Raw genomic sequence first — 23,866 nt, 5'->3', positions numbered from 1 at the left:
AAATCAAGCAGTAATAGGAGGGAAGGCACAAATCAGTTTCCCAGTTTCACTCTAAAGCGTTTGCCCAAAGAGCGAGTTACCCGTAAGATGCATTTTCCACATTTCATCTCTTTTCTAATCTACAAAATAATAGGGTAGTTGAAAATGATGGGGTATTGTAAATAAAATGTAAAAAAAGGCATGGAAAAGTATTTAGAACAATACATGATATAAAACAATGGTCACTTACTGAACATAATGTAATCAAGCATCATCCATGACTCCTTTGTTTTCATCCTCCCTAACAGATACCTGGTTTTATTAAGATATTCGTGCATCTCCACCACCTGCCTTTGAACATTTGCTTCCAAAGTGATCTGTTCTATTCCTAACCTCTTGAGAGATTTCTGAGTGATCTGATGTACTCATGGACTCCTATTTCCCCTGTCAGTGATTGAAACAGCTAGGAATAAGGAACATAATTCTGGTCAATGACACATGAGTGTAATTCTAGGAAAGGTTTAGACACTTTTAAAAGGGAAACTTTGGAAATGATTGCCTCTGAGCAGTGTTGACTCAGTATAAAATGCCTAAATTTGGGGGTGAGGGTAGTAATATTGCAAACACAGAGGATGTATCTTTTGATGGAACTTCTATTGCCATTGCCAAAATAGACAAATGGAAGTAGGGACTTTCATGACATAACTGATTATACCATCTTTTATTTCCAGCTGTATGAAAGAATACATTTCCTATTTAAGCCAGTCTGAAATGGAATGTAATTTCCCCAGTCTAAAACCACAAACACCTAAAGTAATACATCATATTAGCAAAAACGTACATACAATACACATGAAAATTAGTGTATAGCCATATGTAATGAACACATTTTCTTGCCTTCCCTAAAGAGATCACACAAACATAACACTGGGATTTGCATTAGCCTGAATTTCTAAAGCAGTCGTGTTATTAAAACTATTTTTAAATGTCTATGTGTTTTATAGGTCTACTTTTTAGTAATGGAATCTATTTAAAAATACAAAAATCCCAGTTGGAAGTTACTCATTCTCACCTATAAACAGCATAGTTCTTAGACTTTTCTTTCTTTCTTTTTTCAAATTCAATAATGAATTCTCTTCCTTGAGCACAATCTTCTTGAATAAGAACAGTGTTCAGAACTTCTGACAGAGAACATGACTGGATCTAAACTCCGAAGTATGTAGTTTAGTTTGTAGCTAGAAAACCAATCACTGACTTTAATTAACCAGGGCATAAACTGCATTAGGATTAGGGGTAATCTAAAGCCATGAATAAGTGAAATGAAACAAAGCAGTGGGGCAGACACAGTTAAATGTACTTTACCATCGTACTGGGGTTCTGTTTTATAGAATTCTCTAGGATGACTGCTAACTGTTCCTTTTTTCTCACTGTGTGACCTGACAATTTCCCTTTGCGACACTCTTGGAAGCTACTCATTCTCCAACCCTTTGCACTCTTCAAAATCAAATAATAGGATAAGTGTCTTCTTCACTTCTAAATATTGTTTCTGGATGATTACTTCTCTACCCTTTTGGAAACCTCTGCTTCAAGACTTCCACTGCCAGCTAAAATAAAGCAGCTTGCAGCAAGCCAAAGGCCCAGGTGTGTATGGGAACTTCTGCAGTCTGATAAAGTTTTCTCTACAAAAACTTACTGAATTTTATTCTTGTCCCCCCAACCCCACAAGACTTCTAACAATCTTGTTGGAAACAGAGAAAGCAAGAGAAAGAGAGAAAGAGATTGAGAGAGAAGCTAGAAAACAATTTTTTAAAAAACGAAATATGATTAAAAAATAATAAATGAATCAGAATATACAGGATTGCCTCTGAGGCTGTCAAAATTTGGGAGGACAGAATCCTGAAGAAGAGGAAGCCATGAAGAGTTGAATCAACCATCTGGAGCCACGTGTTCTGTTCTCGCACTCACCAAATCTGGGCATGAGGCACGCGTCCGAGGAGCTGGGTAAGGAGACCAGGAAGAGGGATTATACTGAGAGGCGAGGAAACAGCAGCACTCTGGCAGTGTCACAGGGCTCAGGAGACAAAAACGAGAGACCTCAAGTGTCCAGAGCGTGGTGGGAAGGAGAACACCTAAGCCCAATGCTCATCTGATTTTCCCTAACAAGATCTCTACTGAATTCTGAAACTCTTTTTCTTTTTTCAAAATTGACGTTTTTATTAAGTCAGGTTAAAAGAAAGGTCACTGTAGAGAAGTCAACAAGGGTTTAAAAAACCAAAATAAATCTTTTTCGACAATATATGTATATATTAACAGCAAACTACTTCTGAGATTTTTTTCACTGTTCTTTGAGTTATTTATTTTTAAGAAAGCATAAGCAATGTATATTCATATAGAATGTCGCCTGGTCCACCCTCCATCTTTTATCCTGTGATTTGGGCTTTCCAGTACAAATTTTTTATTATTATTATTATTATTATTATTATTATTATTATTATTATTATTATTATTATTATTATTATTATTATTATTATTAATGAATACTAGGGACAAACCCACTTTCGACTAAAATGTAGTGAAACAGAGTGGCTGGTGGAATCCATCTCACGACTATAGTCACACATTATCTTTAAGATAACAAACAAGTTAAGAAGCCAAACAGAAAACAAAGCAAAGCAAAAATGTTGGAAACCTGGTGGTACTGGAGAGACAGGAATAAGAGCCAGGGAGGTTTTTGTAGATATTCTTTATCAAACTGTGAAAGTTCCTTTATACTCCTGGATTTCTGAGAATTTTTATAGTAAATGGATGTTGAATTCTGTCAAATGCTTTTTTACATGGATTGATATAATCATTTGATTATTCTTCCTTAGCCTATTAATATGGTAGATTACATTGGTTTTTAAATATCAACTTAGTCTTGCATCCCTGGAATAAACCCCATTCGGTCATGGTACATCATTCTTTTTCTATCACACTGTATACAAATAATAATATATATTACTGAATTCAATCTGTTAATATTTTGTTGAGGGTTTTTTCATTGGTATTATTCAGGGGAAAAAAAGGTCTTTAGTTTTCTTTTTTGTACTGTTTTTGTCTGGTTTTGGTATCAGGGTAATACTGGCCTCATAAAATGAGTTGGAAAGTGTCCCCATATCTCGGATTTTCTGGAAGAGATTGTGGAGAACTGATGTTGATTCCTTCTTTAAATTTTCATAAATTTACCCAGTTTGAAATAGTTTAGCTGATACAACTGCTAGTTAAGTACACTCAATATATCAAAACATGAAAGAATGCCTACTATATTCAGGACACTCTTGGACATGTAATAGGAATGAATTGTTTTGGCTTTTAAAAGACTGTATTAATTATTTTTCATTCTACCTCCAAATTACATTCAGTAAATTTCTAATGGGCTCCACTGTTTCCCTATAGTTTATTCTTCACACAGCAGTAAGAGTGTTATTTAAAAAAAAAAAGTGGTGGGGAAAAGCAATTTGGTTTATATCCCTTCTTTGCCTTAATTTTGCCAATGCTTTTGTATCACATTTAAAGTAAAATCCATTCATTGTCCTATGAGCTAAAGAAACACCCATAATCTGGGTCTTGCTTTCTTCTCAGAATGAATTGCTCAGCCTTCTCTCCATCTTTTTATTTCTCCCAGATGGAAAGTCCTATCACTGGTCCTTTTAATCGGCTGTTCCCTCTGTCTGGAACACTCTGACCTCTAATATTTGTCAGAAGTCTGGCAACTTCTTTTACTCAGGACTCCTCTCACCTCAAATGTTTTCTCTTTAGAGATGCCTTCCATGATCGTTTAATCTACTTTGGCACTTTGAGACATCCTCTCCAACACACAAGGTTTGTTTTATTTATAACCATTAACAGTATTTTCAATCATTTTGTCCATTTAGTTGTTTAATTACTTAAATTAGGTCTCTTCTAGTTACCATTTCTTTCTCAGTGCTGTATTCTTGGCACTTAAAGCAGTTCCTGGTGTGAGGTTAATGCTCAATAAATATTAAATACAAGGATTATGCAGAATAAAGAGCCTACACGAAAACATAATGCAAGGCAAATTGTTATAAGTAGTATAAATGTAAAAGTATCGTCAAAGCACATGTACAGACTGCTGTTTAAGACTGTGTTTAGGGTTCTAGAGCTGTCACTATTAGCTGTGACTCTGAACAAATTAGTGAACTTTCTTGTGATTTGTTTCTTCATCAGTGAAAATGAGATAGTAGTTGTAATTACATTATAGAATTTTGAGGTTTAAATAAGGTTTTACTTGTGAAACACATGGAACATTGACTGATGTTAATAAGACTTCCATAAATATCAGATATTAATAACATTAAATTATTTTATTTGTTATCTCTAATGTTATCAAATAATGGAGACATCTTTGGGATTGAGTAAACTGGAGATTGACAAAAGTTTTGGCATTTAAGGATAATATAAAATTTGATAAGGAGGTTGTAGTCATAAAAGGAAAAATGAATGAATGAATGAACTGTGTTACATACAACATGTATATATATATATACATTTACAAATGTTACTTCTATGTACATTTATATCTATGTATGTACCATATGTCAGGATACAAAATGCTATAGAAAGCAAAACACTTCAATGATACCAAGCTTGCTTAGGTAAATTCTAAGAAAAGAAAATAACAAAATCAAACTTTTAGGTTGTTACTAGTCTATCTGCTATTTGGGGAGGTGAAGGGGAGGTCCAGAACATAATTGGAACCAGATGATATATAATGATTCCATTTATGCCTTTCCTTACTGTGGAATCTTGAGCAAGTAACTTAGGCACAAAGATAATATGTTACATTATTTAAAAAATTAAATAAAATAGCAATCACAAGATGTACTTCATGGGGTTACTGTGGAATTTAAAGATACTGTATAAGTTAAAAATTTAGCACATGACAGAGTGAGGGATAATAGACCCGTGGTAATAGGTTCACAGGTATACATACTGAATTTCTAGTAACAGATAAAAACCAATAAAATATTTATCCCGTTTTATAACACCTGAATGATTATGTTGAAAATTAATTTCTACAAATGTTCTCACATCATTTTGTTATATGTTAATATTGCAAAGAGAAAAAGAGAGAGAGAGAAAGTTCAGACAGAAAGAGAGAAAACAGACATTTGTAAGTATGCTCTTGGGATAGACAGGTAAAGATAATCTGATATAAAATAGAAGCTCAATAAATATATAGTGTTAAAATATGATTTTATCTTGTCTTCATATTATTAGCAAGATATCTCTTGTCTTAGTTGACATAGATAGCTTTAAAAAACAACTATCGGTATTGTCAAAGTTATTCACTAAAATATGCTGATTCCCTTTGAATTACCCAGGAAAAAATAGATTTGTGTTTTAAGCCATTCATTTTGAAAACAAGCTATAACTGCATTCTACTTTTGAGAGGACAAAAATAATGACTGTGTTCTGATTGAGTATCTTTATTTATATTTCTAATAGAAAACATAACTATTCTTTTGTCTTCTTTAACTTTGAAATGATAGCAACATATTGAGCAAAATGCATATTTAAAAACAATATATTTTCTACAATGCATTATGCCCTAATTTTAAAGTTATAGTTTTATCATTGAACAAGCTGAAACTGGGCTCTCTCAATGTAAAGTTATGAAAATTTTCTGAATTTGTTTTTATTTTGGTTAATAGGACTACTGAGAATGAATTCTGTCCTTTGAAGATGATACTGTAAGGGAATATGGCCACATTCAGATTATACTTATTTAGAATTCTGTAAGTAATACTGCTTAACAGTTTTATACAATTCAAGATCAGCATCATGTTCCTCACTTCAATTTCAGCATGATCAAATAAAGAATGGTTTAATAATATTCAGATACTATTCTAATGATTTATCACAGAAATAATTGATTTGGAGTGTTAAACTGCGATGAATTTTATACATCTCAAGATGTATTTATATATTCTCAAAGATTATATAGACATGGTTTGAACAACAAAATTAATTATTCTACAAATTTGTTACTATTATTGTAGCAGTCATACAGTAGATTAGTAACATGCAGAAACAAGATTATAACTTATTTTGTTTTTCCTCTAATTCTGTTGGTTTCTTCTTTCCAAAGTTTAAAAAATAGAGGCAAAACTAGGCATCATTGCTATGTTTATTGATTATCATTCTGAAATTAATATTATCAATTATTATAGTATTATAATATATAATAATATATAGTTAATATAACCACTGTAGTAATAATGCTATTTAATTATTATATTCAATAATTATATTATTTATAATAATTAAATTGTGGTTTCTATTTCAATAAATTATTTTTATTTTAATAATCACATTAAATTATTAATTCAATATTATAATTAATATTATATTGATTTATTAGATTTAGTTATTATATTTGTTAATTACTATCAATTAATATTATGTTTAATAATTAGTATCCAGAATCTATTGCAAATGAAAAGTGTTCAGTGCCTTAGAAGGTATACAAATGAGGTCATTTCTCTCCATTTCCACTTCCAATTCAATGCTTTTATGTTTTTAGACTGACAGCTCCATCCTGTATTTGACCTTACCAACAGAACCATACAGTTCATCTGGGAAGGAGTTACAAGAGAAGTCTTATAATTGTAAAGTCTTATAATTGTAAAACTTCTCTGAATAAACATAGATAATTCCTTTCCATATGTTTCTATCACCAACCCATTCTTTAGAACCTCACTTTGTGCTTACAATGACTAGAAAAATCCTCAGGTAAAAGCTTCATTGTGTAGTAACTTCATCTATGCTTCTGTGGATCCGTGTTCTCTGTTCAGTACATTTCTCTTTCCAAAATATTCATTTTTGATTTTAACAGATGACTTCTGAAGACAATGTTTTATCCAGAAGGAATGACTTCTTTCATTGAAACACTGTGTTTGGCCAATTGGCAAAATGTTTTAAAATTGTCTTGCAAGCTACTGGATATGGTTTCCCAAGCTATATCCAGTTGGACCTAGTTGTTTACCTGTTCTGTATATAGCAGTTTGTATCTGCTAATTTGTAAACCAATTATACTTCAATGAAAAAAAAAAACTGTCTTGCAGACCTCCATGCAAGTGGCCACCTACTTGAGCTATACAGTAGTTCTCTGTGGCAGAAACGGTAAGCTATCTGACAAAAGGCCAGGGGCATTTCTATACCTTAAAACATACCTAAATCAGGCTCTGATTCTAACTTTGCTGCTTCTATGATTGTCACTTACTCTTAGACCAAAGTAAATACTGAATGGATAGTATACTTATCTAAATATTAAAATTAGTTTGAAGATTTTGAAAATAAAGAGTATATAGATTCTGAAAAATAAGAAAACAAAACAGATCTATAAGAAAGTTTGATTTTTTTTTTTACTAGAAGTTTGTTAGCTAATGTTGAATAGAGAAAAAGGGTACAGCTGAGGAGAATAATCTGTGAAAAAAAATTCATGTACAAGGATATTTTATTCCATTAAGGTTGATATTGCAGGGGAGTATGATTTTGATCCAGTTGCTGCTAAGGATAAATACTCTTTATCCTACATTCTGATGTGACTAGGACATTCCTCCTATCTTAATTTTAGTGATTATGATCTGGTTCTACAGTGTCAACAAAATAACCAGCCTTGGGACTTTGCCTGTTGCTGTTTGCCTGACTTCATTATAAATCTCCTCTGCAGCCGTCTCATTGTGTTTGGACTGTGAATGCCTTGTCACTACTGCATCTAACTGCAAATCATTAATCTTCTAAATTAAAAAATAAACATTTTCAGCCATAAAATATGGAAATGCTTTTATAGTATATATGCAAAACTGGTACTCTGATATAATTAATGCTTTGTCTTTTTAGACCCATAATGATGAACTAGATGATTAAAACAATACACATCATGGGTAGAAAAGCTCACTATATAAAAGTGAGAATTTTAAAATATGATCTATCCTCATATCCCAAAATTTTGCAAGAAAATTTCGGTCTTGCTTGGAAACTGAATGTTTACTGTTGAATTAAATTCACTACACTATTGTGAATCTTCATCCAACATTCTTTTCTGAAAATTATAATCTCATATGACATACAAAAATTAAACACAAAGGTGAAACTTTTGGATATACACTTTTACAAATAAGGAATAATTGTTATAATCTATTATGCCTTAGATCCTTACTCTGGTTCTAGTTCTAGTTTTTAATTCTCCTAAAAAAAAAAAAAATAGGAGATGCATTCTATTGATATACCTGTAAGTACAGGTGAGGAAAGTGAGGAAAACAGATGATTAAATATTAGGTAGAGCCATATGATATTGCTATTTTGTAAATTAAAAAAAAATCCAAACATCAGCAATTCCATATGGCTCAACCTAATGCTGTAATCAGGATCACCCAGGCTTCAAGTGGCACACTCAGGACGCAGACATAGACAGTGTGGCTCCCGACCGGGGTCAGCCTTCTGAAATTAAGGCTTTGCTGCTCTTGAACTTTTCTCATTTCCTAGAGGCCCAGTCAGTCCCCTTCTTATCTGGGGCACTCTCTCATTCTGTTTCTTAGGTATCTTCAAATTCTTCTCTGCCTTATTTCAAAAACTTCTTTTGGGCTTTGAGTATATTTCCACAAGTATTTACTGAATATCTACAAGTTACAGGAAGTTACAGAAAAGTTCATTAGACTTTTAGATCATATAGATCTTGACTGAAATTTCATGTACTGCTATGGGCCTTTATGAAAATTATAATTCTTTTTGATCCACAACTTTATCAACTACAAGTTGAGAATGATAATGCCTATTTTGAAGGACTCAGATAAGAATTAAGATTATAGAGAAAATAGAAGAAAGTTAAAGAAACAAAGCTCACTTTATGAGACTAGTATAATCTTAATACTAATACCAGACAAGTACAAGATAAAGAAAAGAGCACCACAGATCCATTTTACCTTTGAACTGTAATTCCAAAAATATGAATAAAAAATAAAATTAAATAATTATTGATTAAATAAAATATTAAAGTAAAATCTTAAATATTATCTGACTAAATCCAATAACATTCTCAAAAATATTATAACAGAATAAAATAGCTTTATCTTTAAAATACAAAGACATCCTAAATCATAATCAATCGATTGATAATTTACATTAATAAGTTAAAGGTGAAAATTACGAGTACTCAATAGAAGTATAAAAAGTATTTTATATGCTCCAACATATATTTATCATGAAAAGTCTTAAAAATTAAAAAATAGAAAAAAGTTAACTTAAGAGTATTCACTAAACAAAAATGTAGAAAATATCAGATACTCAGAATCATCACTACTGTTTGGCATACTACCATTATCCCTGAGTACCACTATTACGAATGAAAATATATAAAGTGTAAATATTGGAAAATAAAGTGACTCATTAAATTAACAATGGCTTGAAAATCTTCATAGAAAACTATATTCAACAGTTTTTCTATTACTCACAAAATAATTTTGGAGAGTTGCTAGAAATAAAATCAACTAAAAAAATTTTATAGTATCTCTTTAAACCATAAATAACAAACAGAAAACACCAGCTACAGAGAACTTAAAAGATCTTAAAACTCTAAAAGGACATGAAAGATCATGAAAAAAATATGAAGAGGCCTCTTATTCCCCAAATTATGCAAGTCCCATTCAATATTGTAGTTTGATATTTTTAAGGATTTCAAAAAACTTACTATAAAATTTATTTTAAAAAATCAAGATCCACAAATAGCTAACTTAACCTTAAGAAAATATTTTTAAAAAGGAATAAAAGAAGGAATTGCTCTACTAGACATTAAAATATACTACAAAGCCATAGTAATAAACATTGTATATTTCCAGTGAACAAACAAAAAGTTATCCAATGGCACAAATAGAGGCTTGAAAGATGAACCTTAATATATGATAAAAATGATCCAACAATTCAATGATGAATGTATAGACTGTTGAAGACATTGTATTTGGAAAACTGACTCATTTTATGGAGATAAAACTGAATTCTTATCTAGTACCACATTCAAGAGTGTGCTGTGGATTGACCCAAGACTTAACCTGAAAGATAAAATTATGATCCTTATAGAAAAATGCCAGAAATAGTTAGAATCTGGATCAGAATCTTTTAGCAAATTTTCAAATATACAAACCATTAAAAGTAGACATATAAAATTATAGTATTTATAGAAAATGCAAGAAATAGCTAGAATCTTTATAAATTTCTTAAACATTCAAATATATGTATCATTAAAAATAGACAGACTTGATTTAATCATATTTAAGTACTTCTGTTCAGTTAAAATATTATTACCAAAATAACAGAAGACAATAGGATAAATTATTATATATATACATATATAAAGTTATATATGTGTGTGTGTGTGTGTATATATATATATATATATATATAGTCAAGCAAAAGTGAAATACAGCATTTTCAGTGGGAAAAAGTACAAAGTTACAAAACGGCAAGGTCGGAATATTATTCCTTTTTTTTAATAGCTAATAATAAATGAAAATAATTTCAAAATTAAAGCAGGTTAATGACTGTTAAATAAACAACAATGGGATATCATTTTATACCTATTGGATTTGTTCAACACTAGATAACACCTAGTGTTAGCAGGAGGAAAAACTACAGGAACCATCATGATCTGCTGCTGATGGACACTGGGCAGCCATTCGGAAGAGCAATCTGGATCTACTTGATCAAATTAAACAAGCATATCCTATGGCCCATCAACACTTTAGCAAGCCATACTTTTCCTCAAGAAATTCCTACACAGTACCTTAAGAGGACATGTATAAATTGCTTATTGTGTAGTTGTAGCTCACCTTGCATTGAAACGGGACTCCATGACTTACTCGAACCATAGAAATGTATGTAAAAGCACCATACATCACTTATTGACCTGGTTTCTAAATGCTCATGAAATCCCTTCATTGCTATTTTTTCCCTCATCTACAGGACAGATGCAGAAGATCCAGTGAAGGACATGAAGAACTTCTAGGTGTAATGAGCCTGCTTGATAGACTTTAAAGACTTACTAGATCAAATCACCACCACTGAGATGCAAAGCCACTCACTAATAGTCCCCTGGACTGTGGCCTAAGTCACTAAAATTTAGTAGGTTGTTACCCCTATAGCCTCACCTACCTAACAAACATGGGGGATGGAGAGAAAACCATATAGGAAAATAATGAGATAAAAGCAAGAGAGGCATAAATATTAAATGAAAATACTAGTATACAGATAAACACACAGACCAGAGCAATTTGCCCTACAGGGACCCAGTAACACTACACAAACTTGATGATAAATTTGAGTTGTAGCTTAAAGAATGATTAGGCTTTGGAGTTCCTGCTCTACAAAGAGTTTTTGCTCAAGGTAACAGCCCTTCTGAAGGATATATAGCATGTGAGTTCATAGTAGAAGGAAGCAATAACACATACACTAATATTGGCATGTACAACTGTGATAGGTTCAATATAGTAAAAATCCATGACTGGAAATCATGATTTGTCAGATCACAGCCAAAATATTAAACTGTGTTTAATCCTTTGCTATTGCTTTGGTTAGCTACTGCTGCAAAAGAAATTATGCCAAATTCTAACCCAACCATTTTATTCTGTTCACAATTTAGTGAGTCAGGAATTTGGGAAGGACTTGGCTTGTCTGTTCGTATCTGATCAACACAGGGTCAGATGGAGCAGCTCAGGCTGCAGGTTGCAGTTTTAAACTATCTTCTTCACTCACACATCTGGAATCTTGATGGTCTTTCTCTTTCTCATGGGGTCCCTCCTCCAAGTTCTCTTCATGTGTCTTGTGCATCACAAAGCATGATATTTTATACTTTTTACATAGCAACTTGTTTTCAAAAATCAGAAAGTATAAAATTGCAGGCCAGGTAAGGGCTTCACCAGGAAGCAGTGCAGCATCAAGTCCACCTTATTTGATCAAAACTATAATACGTGCTAGATTCAAGTGGCTAAAGAAAGAGACAGGTTCTTGATGGGAAGCAGCCAAGTTCACATAGCAGAAGAGTATGTGGAATGAGAGATACTGTTCTGTAAACATTTCTGAAAAATAGGCATGGCCTTTAATGGGGAAGACATTAAAGGTTTTTGAGGATAGAAATACCTTAACACTTTTAGTGTTTTAAGACTAAAATCTCTGGTCAGTTGTGACAAAGAGATGAGTGGCAAAAATACAGAAATACAGAGGAGGGAGGGAGAAAAGGAGGGAAGAAAGAAGACAGGCAAATTATTAAAAGGCTATTCCAATATATTTCAGGTAGAAGTGATGAAGGTCTAAGTTAGGGCAAAGACCACAGGGATGAAAAAGTATGAGTATAGGGTCTATTGTGTTGGAAACAGAATTTTTTATAGACTGAATGTGAAGAAGTTGGAGAAGTTACAGATTTAAATTGTTTTTGATAAATCTGTAAGATAAAAGAACAGAACAGCTGACTGACGTAGAGACACTTGGGAAAGAACAAGTTTGTTGGATCTGAAGTACTATTTGAACAAAGTATGTTGCTGTCAAATTGTGCAAATGGAAACATAGGTCCAAGTCTTCTACCTTGGGACTCTGAGATGAAAGTTATCTGTAAAGGGGTGACAGTTAAACTCATGAGACTAGATAAAATCACTTATGGGTAGAGTAATCAGAAAGAAGACAGAGCCTAAGGACAAAATACAAACTAACTTAACTTTTTCCGTATCTGCTTTGGATGAAGTCTTTGAAGTTTTTTAGGTCATAATAATGTTGATTAATTTGGACATCAATCAGTCCTTGGCTATATTAAGTGTTTTAATTCTAATTTATATGCCAGAGGTGTTTTCATGTAAAGTTATTTCCAAATTCCTCAAATAACATTGCAAACATTTACCATTCAGAAATATTATTTCTGAATCCAAGGTCTTGTTTTACTTTACAGCGTTGATACTGGAACATCATTATATTGAGTTTTTTCAACTAATCATTGTACTATTATATTTGGATTATGACAACTGGAAATAAAGCAAATTTTAAAAACTGGCAAGAAAGAGTTGTTTCTAGGTTTTGTATAATTCGTGAAAACCCAGAAAAAATAATCAAACTTTAATAATGAAAGTCATAGGTAATATGCTTTTATGGATTTTTATATGGAAAGTTGTCAGGGTTTCAACTCTGTTTCATGAATCAGGAAAACTTCATTTACTATCCACTTGAATTACAGTTTTTGCTCATCTTACTCATAGAAATTACTTTTTAAAGACTTTATCCTTTAAATATGTTTTCCAAGCATCACTCTAATATCCTTGGAAGTCAGTGTGAGAAAGAGTTGTGGTGAAAATTAGCCAGCCACACATGAAGTGGAACTTCAAAGCAGATACATTAAAGTACTGAGTTCAATTTTTTCTTTTATTGGCCACTTTTGTTTCAATAATTTTGATTATTGCTTAGACCAATGACAGTTTTGAGTATAGCATATCAAGTGTTTTTGCAAAAAGATAGAGAATTGAGTATATAATCTACAACCAATGTGTCTAAATTTCAGAACTTTGAATGAAGACAAATAACATGAAACAAATGCATATGGATGGTTAAAAAATGATTTCTCAGTATTTCTTAGAGTTGCAGGACTTAATGTTAAAAATGCATAAGGTAATTCTACATCAAGGATTTTGTGACAGGAAAGATGGAAAGGTATTAGTTAAGTCATTATGCAGATACATTGATAAAATGTGATGACATACAGCTATTTAAATAATGCAGAGGAGAATATAAATGGAGGTAAAAACATTTAAGTTATATTGTTAAAGAAAGTATGGTTACCAAGTAGTAATTCTAGTTCAAGATGACTAATTGAACATGTTGAATGCTCCTTCCAAAATGTAAAAATGAAAACAAATTAATCACAGCATGGGAAGCAAAACCAATGCCACTGGCAAGGAATGAAGAGAATCTATTTTGCAAGACATTTTCTGGACGAATACTTACTTGTCTTAGATATTTATTTCTCTTAGGGATGGAATTATCGAGTCATGGTAAGTTCACATTAAATTATATAAGTAACTAGCAAAATGTTTTTACAAAATATGTATGAGTCCCAGTTGCTCCATAGCCTTAACAACACTTGCTATCATTGGTCCTTTTTAATTTTAGGGAATCTAGTGAATGTGTAGAAGTATTTTATTTTAGTTTTAATTTGCATTTCTCTAAAGATTAATGAAGTTATTTGCCTTGTATGTGTTCAATGTCCATTTTTATATCTTTTCTTATGAAGTATGTGTACAACCTTTTATCCATTTTTAATTAGATCTTAACTCTTACTGAGTTGTAAGAATTCTTATTATATCTGAATGGAAATGTTTTGATATATCTGATATATATAATAAATATTAAAGGGAAATGAATATTAAATATAAAATAATTATAAGATGAATATTATATAATGAATGTTAATCATGTAAAACCATGTATGAAACTATGAAATACAAAATTTATATGCATTTTCATACTAAGGCTATCTTTCACACAAAATAATTTTAGCTTGATAGAGTTCAACATAACTTTTCTCTTTTATAATTAGTGTTTTTTTGCATCCTATTTATGAAATCTTTGTCATAAAGTCACATATGTTCTCTTTTATGAGATTTAGATGTTGGCTTTATGATTACATGTATAATCCACTTTAAATTAATTTTTGTATATGGTGTGAAGTCTAAGTTGAGGCTTGTTTCTCACATATCGGCTTCCAGATGTTCCAGCACAATTTTTTAAAAGACTACTGTTTCCATACTTAATTCCTTTGATAACTTTGTCAAAGTTCAATTGAGAATATATGTGGAGACCTACTTCTGAACTCTTTTTTTCGTTCCATTGTTCTATATGTCTGTGTTTATAGCACTGCCAAAATGTATTATTTTAGCCTTATAGAAGTCTTGAAATCATGTAGTTTAAACCTCTTTGTTCTTTTCTCAAATTTTTTTGGTTATTCAATGTTACCTGCATTGCCACCTAAGTTTTAAAATCAGCTTGTCAATTTCCTCTAAAAATACTGATCTATGGATCAATTTAAGGAGAACCAACATCTTAGCAACATTTAGTCTTCCAATTCATGATCATTGTATTTCTTTTGATATATTGGTATATTCTTTACTTCTTTCAGCAATGTTTTGTATTTTTTCTGCAAAAGGTCTTGTAAAGATTGTGCTAAATTTTTCTTAAGTATTTCATGCTATTGTAAATAATATTTTTAAGTCTCACATTCAATTGCTCATTGATAGTACAATAGTATATGGAAGCAGGAATATATCAGTTAGAGTGCAGTCATATATAGAAATGCAATTAATTTTGGAATATTGATATTTATCATGCAGACTTACTAAAGTCACTTACTAGCTCTAAGTTCTAAGTAGCTTATTGTAGATTCATTAGGATTTTCTATGCTCAAGATCATGTCCTCAAAGAGTTTTAATATGTACACATTTTCTTTTATTTTCTTACCTTATTAAACTTGTTAGGACTTAAATTACAAGGAAGATTGAATAAAAATTGAAAGAAAGATCACACTTGCCTCATTTTCTAACTTACAAAGAAATTACTCAGTTTTTCACCACTATTTGCCTAGCTACAGGTTTTTGAAAAAATCCTTTATCAGGTTATATTTTTTAATTTGTTGAGAGGTTTTAATCATAAAAGGATGTTAACTTTATCAAGTGTTTTTCTACATACATATGAAAATTATTATATAATTTCTTTGTTATTCTGCTAGTACTGTAATTAATTGACATTATTATATTCAAAGAAGTCTCTTATTCTTTTACTATATGAAGAACCTATGAAGAAATACCCCTTTCATTCCTAATAATAATTTTGATCATTTCTTTTTTCTTGAATAGAAATAGTTTTTACTTTTACTAATTTTTTACTAATTTTCTCTGTCCATTTCTTAGTTCATTAACTTTTACTCTTATCATTTTCTTTCATCTAGTTTATTTTGAATTTATTTTTAGTCTTCTTTTTCTAAATTCTTAAGGAAAAACTTTTAAGTAAATTATTTTTTCTGGCTTAGTATTGTTTAACGCTATACATCTTTTCAGTACTGCTTTAGGATCATTCAATGAAACTTGATGATGATGTTTCTATTGACATTTAGTTCAAATTTTTGAGCAGGGATATCAAGCCAAAGTATACTATTTGAGATGATAGAGCAATCGGAAAAAGACATAGATGCATGAAAAATAAGAAAAGAATATAGAACTCAGGGCCTAAAACTCCAATAGGAATTCTAATAAGAGTTCTCAAATTGAATAGCAAGTGAAATGGTGGGTGGAAAATAAAGAATTACTGCAACATATAGTCCAGAGGTGAGTCACTGAAAAAAGGAAGGAAATAAAGAAGAGGCTATTATAATAATACAATAAAATGAAATAGGATAAAATTCTATGTCAAGGCTAAGGCTATGAGGGTAGAAAAGACATTGACAATGGAATCATTTTTAAAGGAAAGCAGAATTGTATTCCCGTTTGTTTTCTACCTTCAATGTTTATTTTTATTCACTTTAATTGTTAAAATTATATTTCCTCAGCATTTGTTCTTTCACATCAGATCTTCTTTCTTAACTTTCCTCTTTCAGTCCATCCTCTAGAAATTATTTTAACATTTTTATCTGAAAATATATACTTTAGAACATGTTTTCTTAAAGTTTTGAGGACACTGGGATCCCTGAGACCCATTTTCAGGAACTCTCTCCCTGTTTTCTCACATTTTTGTGCCTTTCTTATTGTGTCATATTTGCATTTATAGTGCAAAAGCAATGATGGTGATACCTCAGCGAAAATCAAGGCACTGGCACCAAATTGTTCTGGAAGCCATTGTATTCTTCACCACCATATACAGCAGTAACTATAAATGCCAGATTCACTTTTAAATGTCCCTGATAAACCATTAAATGATAAGCTCCAACTTTCTCTTGAAACTACAAAAGTGGAAGTGATGTGTTCAAAATAAGGCATTAACTAACGAGGACAAAGAGAACAGAAGAAGATGTAATAGCAATAAAACATTGAGATTTAAAAAGTAGATAGGTATGCAGTATCTCCCTTAGGAAACATTTTATAATCTTTCCTTTTCTTTCATGGCCTTGACAGTTTGAAGAGAACTGGTTAGCTGTTTTATAGAATGTCCCTCTATTTTGATTTGGGTGATGTTTCCTGGTGATTAGAAAGGGACTGTTCATTTTGGCAAGAACTCTGGAGGTAATAATATACCCTTCTCTGTGCATAAATACATGATACTGATATGTTCTAGTATTGCTAATGTCAAATTTGAGCACTTGGTTAAGGTGTTGTCTGCAAAACTTCCCCAAAAGTTATTGTTTCCTCTTTGTATTTAATAATTACCTTGTGAGACGTTTCAATGATACTGTGTAAATGTCTTGTTTCTCATATTCTTGCCAACTAATTTTATCATGCAATGACTGATTTGCCCCCAACAAATTATTCCTGTGATGTTTGCCTAGCTCTGGTTTTCTATTTTTAATTATTTATACATTTATTAATTGGAATTTTATTGTAATAAAAAGTTGTGCATGCTCTACAATTGATTGAATGACTGATTCCACTTGTTAATATCAATTTGGACTTACAATCACTATATTCTGTGGGTTCCATTTCAACTCTAACACTATTTATTTCGTGGTTGAAATTATCCTAGCTTTGGTCATCTGTAGCTCCTTTGTATTGGTCCAATGTCCTTTAGACATGCCTTCATCATTTTTACATCATATAGGTACTTCCTGGAACTATAAAATATTTTAATCTTATCCTATATATATATGACCTTGTCCTGGAGTCAAGTATTTTCTCCACAGACTCGTTTCTTTTCTTTGAGAACAGCACTGGGCATTCTGTGTATTCATTGCTACTGGGTTTTCATGCCTTCTAGGGCCCCTCAGTGGACAGAACTAGGAAATATGTGTATACTACATTAAAACGTGCATATATATATATATACACATATATATATATATACACACATCTACATTTATATCTCAATCCATCTGTAGATGATTGATAGATAGACAAGCAGACAGGAAGATAGAAAGACAGATAGACAAAGCTTGTATTTCTGTGAATATCTCCAATTACAACCTAACATCGCAGGGTTCATTTCAGCCTCCCCCTTTCCTTATCTGTTACTTTTTCTGTGACAGTAAGAAACATGGTTCTCATTATTTATAACATGTTTATGTATTTCTTCAATCCTAATATACAAAGAAAATAGTTTTAGAACTGCTAGCCCATACCTCTATGAAAAATAAATTTAATAATTAGACCATGATATTTTATAGTTATCTTTATCTTTAGTCTTACAGTTTACAGTCAAAATACTGCTTTCCAACATTTCTTAACTTTCTTCTTTTCTTCACCAATCCCTTCAGTGTGTATAACATTTATTTGTAATACATTATTATATTTGTAACAAATGAGCCTTGTGCTCAATTTTTATATCCCTTTTTCATGTAAGAAAAGTAGCATTCTATATATACCCTTGCTGTTTTTGACATAGCTTCATATCCTGGAAATTACTCCATATCAGTTCATAAAGATCTTCCTCATTCTTTTGAACAGTTGCATAGTAATCTACTGTGTAAATATGTCATAATTTATTAAAACACTATCCAATATATGAGCATTTAGGTCAATTATTTGAAATCCCTCAAATGCTAAAATAAGTAACCTTTCATTGAGCACATTTTTTTTTCATATTGTGGGAGAGGCAGCATCATGGCAGATTCTTATAGGGAGAATTGCTCTGTCAGTGCACATGCAGGTTTTTCAGCTACTGCCAAATTCCCATCAGAAGGATTGTACTGTTTTGTACTCTAACAAGCAATTTATGAAACAGTATTTCCTGAACACAATGCATTCTCATAATTTTAAGTTTTCCACTATTTAGTTGGCAAGAAATGGTGTTTCAGTTTTGTTTGATATGTATTTATCTCATCGTGAACGAGTTTGAAAATTCTGTCATATCATCGATTGCTTTTATAGCTTTCATTGAGTTGTATTTTCATGTGTTTTGCTCATTTTCCTCTGTTTTTTGATCCTTTGTTCATCAGTTTTAAGAGTTCTTTATATGTTAGTGATGTTTGTTCTCTTTCTGTGCTATATGTTACAAATATTTCCTCAGTTTATCAGCTACTTTTGCCTGTTTATGATGGTTTTGTTATTATAGTTGCTCTGCCATGCATTTTTTATGTCATCAAATTTATCAGCAGTTCTCACAATCTTTGGATTTGAGTCATATGTAAAGAAGCACAGGATATTCAATATCTTGTAGTAACTCAAAATGAAAAAGAATATGAAAAGGAATATATGTGCATATATGTATGACTGGAACATTATGTTGTACACCAGAAATTGATACAATATTGTAGACTGACTATACTTCAATTAAAAAAAAACAAGAAGCATTTATCTATGTTTTATAGTAGCTGTACAGATTTTTAAAAATACTTAGATTTGTAATAAGTATGAAATTTATTCTTGTGCACGGTATGAAGCATGGAACTTTATCTTTTTTCAAAATGCCTACCCGGTTGCCCCAATACTATTTATTAAAACACCCATCTTTGTCCCAGTGATTTGAGTTGCTAACTTTAACATATACTGAATTTCTGTATGTACTAGAAACTATTTCTTTTCTAATTTTTTTATTCCCATGGATGTACTTGTAACCTCAGTTAGCAGTGTTACTTTTATTTTAAAATTATATATATACATATAATGTAATATATAGTTTATTAAAAATAAAAGTCATTTTTGAAAGCCAAACCAACTAAAAACAAAAGCCAGAAAGCCAGTGTTTTTCTAAACTTAGAGAAGTGTGTATTTGAAACAGTGTAAAGGCTACGCTAACAGTGAACTTCTTCCTATCCTCACTTTTTCCAAATGTCTTTGTTTCTAATCTGAAAGAGTAACATATATTCACTTTCAAAAGATACTTTCTCTTGTTACATGATATCATTATTTAGAGCAGCAGCAGCTGGTCTTACTGTGCTCACCTGTGCTAAAATTCTGAGCATATGGCAATTTGAACTGCAAGATTTATTTTTTGGACTGGAGCACGATGCACATAAATGGAACTTTTGGACAATAATAGAGCATTACACTCTCACTTCATTAGCTTCAGTGGAACTAAATTATGTTTTCACCATACAACATCAGGGATTAAGGCCATGTCTACACATGCAAACTAAAGTGAAGGAATTAAGCAAACATCTGGAAAATTTGAATAAAAAAGGAATGTTACCTTCAACTAATAAATACTTTAAGAGGGCTTGTAGGCAAATCTACAGGTAACTGCCTTAGTTTTCGATTTGATTTAGCCCTTGTAGCCACAAGCTAATAGAATGTCTGTGCAGTTGGTTAATTTTATATGTTAAGTCTTTACTACTGCTTCACATATTTTTTATTATTGTTGGGATTGTTACTTATGTTTATACCAATTAAAATACACTGTATTTACTAAAATATACTGAGAGGAAGAAAATACTAAAAATTACTTAGGCATAATATAAACTAAAAACACTCTGCCACTTCTAAGCACCTACATAGCTCAGAGTAGAAAGTGAAATTTCAAAATCTCCTTAGTCTTTGGGAACATACAACACACATGAGTAAGATAAAAGCTACGTACAAAAAAATGTTTTCAAATAATATAAAGGAATAAGTAATTAAATACTTTAAACAGAAGAAACAATAGTGACCAATATTTGATTTTGAAATAATTGATACATTTATAAATTAAATATAAATTTATATTTTGGCTTATAGACATGTTGCATAAATATTAAGATTAGATTGGAAGATGTCAAGCTTCCGAAGGTCAAAATTGGGATAAACTTACAAGAATATAAAAATGGCATTATTGATCTCAATTGTCTTACTACATTTAGAATATAGAAACCATTTCCTAAGAAAAGGGGAATACTGACCCTTTGGAAATAAAACATGTTTACATATTTTCTCCAAACATAATATATTCTGCCATGTTAAAAGTATATTTGTGTGTCTCCAATGAAAAAAATTAGTAAATAGAAATCTGAATTAAATAGAGTTGGGAGACCAGCAGGAGAACGCTCATGCTCTGTGACTATCACATAACTCAACAGGAAGAAGAAAGACTCCTCTTTTTCCTGGGAGGACTTAGTCAATGTAACACCATGGATTCTTTGTTTCCTATAACCCTCTGAACTTCCTTTTCTTCTCTATAAAATCATTGTCCTTCTCTTGCCCTGGGGGAACTGTCATGTGGCTCACCATGGTTGCAGACCTGGAATTACAATTCTCTGTGGATCCCACATAAAACCATTTGCACTGGAGAAATATCTGGCAGTCTATTTGTTTCAAGTCAACTCTAACCTGTTTTTGATGTTTTTTATTATGGTCAGATATACTCTTTCAAAACTTTTATAATAAGGCTATATATTATTCTATCATGCCTTGCATTTTGAGCAAAGAATGGATAAAAACAAAATATATCTTAAGTGTTTTGCTGATAATGAATTAATATTAGCTTAACAATTAGCCTTTAAAAGTAATATTTGGGGAAAAATTACACCTGACAGTAACACTTTTGCTAGCTAATTAAAAAGATTGTCAAGAAGGTCCACTTGCCACTGCTGAGCCAAAGGAAAAGGCTGAATATTTGCAGCATCAAGATTTCCACCTGATTAGAAGCAACTGAGTTCAATGCATAGAGAAGCAAGCTGTGTTTCTGGAACAGGTTCTCTTACAAGGTTTGTTAAAAGATAAAATATTAAAATTTTTGAGAGTTTGTTTGAAGAAAAATTGACTCATACTGGGCAGCACTCAATCTAGCAGACAGAAAGGAGCTTTTTGAGATGAGCAGGGGAAGTCTGGGGAATCAGCCCAAAAGGACAGGTGGGCTCTGCATTGTTTCTAGGGCCACATTTCTGTTTGTAAGACAGGTACAGTTGTTTTTAATTCCTCAAAAAAGTAGGTTGTAAACTGAATGATATCAAGAGGCTGACACACCCTTCTGACTACATTATCCTCAGTGTGCATGTTCATATCAGGGAGATCTTCACCTAAGACAGAAATCAAGATAGTCCTGTGTTACCGACTTACAGCTGCGTGTCTTTGGTTTGTTTTAGGAAATCTTTCCACAAAGGCTTCAGAACGTTTTTCTTTCCCTCTGGGTGTATAGTTTCACTTTAGCTTAGGGGAGAAGGCCTAAAAATAGTTCCTGTCAGGTTCTGAATATCAGCTTCTAATTTAGCCAACTTCTGGTTATAGAGCTACTTTAAAAAGTATCTACCTTTCTACCTACCTATGTATCCATCTCCTTACAAATACCTTGTCAGGCTCATCTGGGAAAAGCAGTAAATATTCCAGGCAGTATTAAACAACACCTGAGATACAAAAGGCATCCCCAAAGAAGGTGTAGAGGATACTACCTTCCCAGGATCCAGAGACAATCCCAAAGAAAATGAAAATAAAGAAGGACTTGGACAATTCTCCTGAGAGGTGGGTCTCCACTGGAGTGGACCCCACATTTCTGTCTGGCTATATTTTAGGGGTCCCAAACCTGCCAGTTGTCAAGCCAAGTTCTCAGGACACAAAATAATACAAACAGGAGGGCGTAGCTATGCCTGGGAGAGAAAAGACTGACAACAAATGGGTGGGTGCCTGAGAGCAAATTCAAAAGTCACAACTCAAAGATCTAATTCTTACAAATGTTTTTTGCCAACCAATCTGAACTCAGAAAGAAAGAGGCCACATAAAATTTTACCTTCCTCTCTTGACCAGCAACTACAGATAAAGATCCAGAAGACCTGATTTTAATAAGAATTCTCACCCTTTGCTTGCTTCTGCCAGTTTTCCCAGGATCCCATGTGCAGATTCCACAGAGAATGGAGTGTCCTAGCAGGTCTCATTCTGATCAAGAGAAACTTCAGGAAAGAAAAAATAATTCCCCCTCAGTGAATGCTTAGCTCAGATCCTTTTTTCTCTGAGGCACATCGTAAACGCATAAACTTATCTAGGTTAAACACTGTCTGTTGTGGCCACCATAACTCAAGATTATTTTTGGTATGGATAACCTGCTTGTTCAGCCTTTATAATTTTCTTCACCTGAAGCTTCACTCTAGACACATCCCAGTTTAAGTCGGACCGAGATCAACCCTGAATCCTGTCTAGTTTCTAAATAGGATTCACTTCAACTCCAGTCCCAGTTTGGTTTCTGATTTGAACCCAGTCTGACCTTGGATTTAGGCTTTTTCCAGTCCCTATCTGATCTCCAAGTTGGACCCAGTCTGACTACAAACATAGTCCAGTTTCTAAGCTGGACTCATTCTGACTCCTGCTGATTTCCAGACCCCATTCAGATAAAGACAGGCTCAAAGTCTGAAAGCTCCTAACGCAGAAGCTAGAATCCTAGGAGGATTTAACCCATGACCTCCAAAGGCAACACAAAGCAGTCAGCTCAAGGGGTTCAAGTGGTACCCCTACCTGGTTACTCACTGCCTCCTGGGGCTCATCAGGGGTCTGCAAGTCTCTCCTCTGACACCAGCAAGGTCAAACGATAAACTGAGACATGTTGAAAATTTTAAGATTTTTATATGAACAAAAAAACCAATTCAAATTGGGCAGCATACAATCTAGCAGATGGAAAGGAGCTCCAAGGAGCTGTACAAAATGAAAGACTTTTACAGACAGAAGGGAGCAGGCACAAGGAAGTTACACCAGGCCAAAAGTCAGGTTAGTTATAGCAAGGTTGCTTTCCTTTTAGGGGACGGCAGAGGTCCTTCAGGCAG

The 23,866-nt window shown here is 32.3% G+C and overlaps 1 long non-coding RNA gene across 1 annotated transcript in view; it reads right to left on the bottom strand.

The window, feature by feature from the left end:
• Positions 1-23,640, bottom strand: part of LOC116664254 — a 394,516-nt gene extending 370,876 nt beyond the window's left edge. The window contains exon 1 of the long non-coding RNA XR_004320674.1: positions 23,562-23,640. This is a non-coding gene — a long non-coding RNA (uncharacterized LOC116664254). The remainder of the gene's footprint in view (positions 1-23,561) is intronic.
• Positions 23,641-23,866: the final 226 nt, after the last annotated feature.

The sequence above is a fragment of the Camelus ferus genome, chromosome 6 (assembly GCF_009834535.1).
Source record: "Camelus ferus isolate YT-003-E chromosome 6, BCGSAC_Cfer_1.0, whole genome shotgun sequence".
NCBI classification, from domain to species: domain Eukaryota; kingdom Metazoa; phylum Chordata; class Mammalia; order Artiodactyla; family Camelidae; genus Camelus; species Camelus ferus.
The sequence above is the reverse complement of the archived record's forward strand: the minus strand, read 5'-3'. Positions and strand labels throughout refer to the sequence as shown.